Source organism: Rhinopithecus bieti, unplaced genomic scaffold (assembly GCF_001698545.2).
Source record: "Rhinopithecus bieti isolate Rb0 unplaced genomic scaffold, ASM169854v2 scaffold_1673, whole genome shotgun sequence".
In the NCBI taxonomy this organism is placed as follows: domain Eukaryota; kingdom Metazoa; phylum Chordata; class Mammalia; order Primates; family Cercopithecidae; genus Rhinopithecus; species Rhinopithecus bieti.
This window is the reverse complement of record NW_016804690.1, coordinates 4,580,042-4,583,656: the sequence shown is the minus strand read 5'-3', so window position 1 is coordinate 4,583,656 and position 3,615 is coordinate 4,580,042. Positions and strand designations below refer to the sequence as shown.

The window sequence follows — 3,615 nt, the reverse complement described above, 5'->3', positions numbered from 1 at the left end:
CTTTTATGAATCATACTTTTAGTGTCATATTGAAGGTAATTCTTTGCCTAGTCCTAGAGCCTGAAGATTTTCTCATACATTTTTTCTTTTATATATATATTATATATATTATTATTTTTTTAAGACGGAATCTTCCTGTCACCCAGGCTGGAGAGTGCAGTGGCGCTATCTTGGCTCACTGCAAGCCCTGCCTCCCAGGTTCATACCATTCTCCTGCCTCAGCCTCCCCAGCAGCTGGGACTACAGGCACATGCTGCCACGCCCAGCTAATTTTTTGTATTTTTAGTAGAGATGGGATTTCACTGTGTTAGCCAGGATGGTCTTGATCTCCTGACCTCATGATCCACCCGCCTCGGCCTCTCAAAGTGTTAGAATTACAGGTGTGAACCACTGCGCCCGGCCTTTCTCATATATTTTTTCTAAACGTTTTACATTTTATATTTAAGTCTGTGATCCATTTTGAGTTTTTTTTTTATAACATGTAAGACTTAGGTCATGGTTTATTTTTTTCCCATATGAATGTCTAGTTGGTTTGGTATCATTTGTTGAAAAGGCTGTCTTTCCATAATGAATTGCTTTTGTACCACTGTCAGAAATTAGTTGGGCATATTTGTGTGGATTTATTTCTGGATTGTCTGTTCTGTTCCATTGATCTATGTGTCCATTTCTTTGTGAATACCACAGTTTTGATTATTGTAGCTACAGAGTAAGTATTGAAATTGGATAGACTGATTCCTCTTATATTATTCCTTTTCAAAATTGCTTTAGCTGTTTTAGTTCCTTTGCTTTTCTATATAAATATTGAAATAATATTTTCTCTTGTCTAACACACAAAACTTTTGCTGGGATTTTATAGGGATACATTAAAACCCATATGTTAGTTTGCAGGGAGTTGACATCTTTATTATATTGACTCTTCCAATCTATGAACATGGTATATCTTTCCATTTATTTAGGTCTTTGATTCTTTCATCAGTGTTTTGTAATTTTCAACATGTAATTCTGGTAACATGTTTTGTGTTTCTTTTTTTTAAGTGATTGTAAATGATATTATGCAGGTTGAACACTCCTAATCTGAAAATTTGAAATCTGAAGTACTGCAAAATTAGAAACTTTTTGAGCACTGACATGATGCCACAAGTGGAAAATTTTATACCCGACCTCACATGACACATGCAGTGAAAACTGTTTTATGCACAGAATTATTTAAAATATTATATAAAATTACCTTTAGGCTATGTGCATAAGGTATTTATGACACATAAGTGCATTTCGTGTTTAGAGTTGGGTCCCGTGCCCAAGATGTCGTATTATGTATGTGCGAATATTCTAAAGTCTGAAAAACTCCAAAATCTGGAACATTCTAGTCCTAAGAATTTTGGAGAAGGGTACTCAACCTGTATTTTAAATGTTTATGTCTATATGTTCATGGCTAGTATATAAAATACAATTTTAAATGTTTATTTTGTATCCTGTGACCTTCTTGAATATCTTTTTTGTTTCTCTATTTCTTCTTTACTGCTTTCTTTGCCATTGAGTGAATATTTTGTAACGAAGCATGTAAGTTTATTTTTTATTTTTTTTAGAGACACTGTCTTATTTTGTCTCCTAGGCTGGAGTCTGGTCATGTGATCATAGCTCACTGCAGCCTTGAACTTTTGGGCTCAGGCATTCCTCCTGCCTCAATCTCCTAAGTAGCTGGGACAACAGGCACACACCTCCACACTTGGCTAGTTTCTTTTATTTGTTGTAGAGATAGGGTTTTGTTACATTGCCCAGGCTGGTATCAAACTCCTAGCCTCAAGTGATCCTCCTGCTTCAGCCTCTCAAAGTATCATGATTATAGGTGTGAGCCACTATGCCCAGCTGCATTTAGATTTCTTTAATGAATTTTTTAGATGTCTTTAATGACATTTTTAGTGTGTTTTTTGAGCTAGTTTATTAGTGGTTGCCCTAGAGCTTACCATGTACATTTTAACAGAATCAGCTTCAGGTTTATGCTGGCTTAGTTTAAGTAAAATATAGAAATGTTACCCATATTCTCTTTTCTCCCTTCTTGTGGTTTTGTTGTTATGTATATTACATGTATTTATGTTACAAACCTTGCATTATGTTGTTATAATTATTACTTTGCCTTTTTTTTGAGATGGAGTCTCGCTGTGTCGCAAAGGCTGGAGTGTAGTGGCGCGATCTTGGGTCACTGCAACCTCTGCCTTCCAGGCTCAAGTGATTCTCCTGCCTCTGCCTCCCGAGTAGTTGTGATTACAGGCGCCCACCACCACACCTGGCTAATTTTTTTGTATATATATATATATATATTAATGGATATGGGGTTTTGCCATGTTGGTCAGGCTGGTCTCAAACTCCTGACCTCAGGTGATTGCCCGCCTTGGCCTCCCAAAGTGCTGGGATTACAGGTGTGAGCCACCATGCCCAGCCTCCTTTGACTTTTACATCAGTTAAGAAGGTAGAAAAAATGCACTTATTACTGTTATTTATAATTACTTAATTACCTTTACTGATCCTTTTTGTTTGTGTCTGTGGATTTGAATTACCACCTGTGGTCCTTTCCTTTTAGCCTAGAGAACTTCCTTTTATATTTCTTGTGAAGTGGGCCTGCTAGCAACAAATTCTCTCGTTTATTTTTTAAATATAGGAATGGCTTTATTTTTCTTTCATTTTCAAAAGATAAGTTTGGTAGATATCAAATTCTTGGTTGATAAGTTTTTTTTTCCTTTTAGCACATTGAATGTGTTATCCCTTTACTTTCTGCCCTCCCTTGTTTTTCCTGAGAAGTCAGCTGCTAGTTTTATTAGGCTTCCCTTGTAGGTTATGATAACTTTTTCTCTTGTGGCTTTCAAGATTTTCTCTTTGTCTCTAACTTCTACCTTTTTACTGTGATGTCTTTTTTTGATCTCTTTGTGTTTTTTCCTTCTTGGAATTCGTTGAACTTCCTGGATGTATGGGTTGGTATTGGTGTTCTTCAATACATTTGAGACATTTTTTTTTTTTTTTTTTTTACACAGAGTCTCCATTTGTCGCCCCGGCGGGGGGGCAGTGGCCGGATCTCAGCTCACTGCAAGCTCCGCCTCCCGGGTTTACACCGTTCTCCTGCCTCAGCCTCCCGAGTAGCTGGGACCACAGGCGCCTGCCACCTTGCCCAGCTAGTTTTTTGTATTTTTTAGTAGAGGCGGGGTTTCACCATGTTAGCCAGGATGGTCTCGATCTCCTGACCTCATGATCCGCCCGTCTCGGCCTCCCAAAGTGCTGGGATTACAGGCTTGAGCCACCGCACCCAGCCGAGAAATTTTCAGTTATTGTTTCTTTGGATATTTTTCTGCCCGTGCTTCTCTCCTTTCCTCTGAAACTCTCATTATGCATTTGTTGGTATGCTGAATGATGTGTATAATGATGGCTCTGAGGCTCTGTTTAGTTTTGTTATTTTTCTTTGGATTATACAATTTTTATTGATCTATCTTTAAGTTTATTTTTTCTTCTGCTAGTTTATATCTACTGTTGAACCGCTGCACTGAATTTTTAATTTTGGGTCTTTTTTAAAAAAAAATCTTTCTTTCTTTCTTTTCCTTCCTTCCTTCCTTCTTTCTTTTTCTTCCC

General features: G+C 37.4%; 1 protein-coding gene across 1 annotated transcript in view; it reads left to right on the top strand.

Annotated features, from left to right (window-relative positions):
• IARS2 (isoleucyl-tRNA synthetase 2, mitochondrial) overlaps window positions 1–3,615 on the top strand; it is an 80,916-nt gene that overhangs the window by 5,154 nt on the left and 72,147 nt on the right. The gene's annotated exons all lie outside the window — the stretch shown is intronic.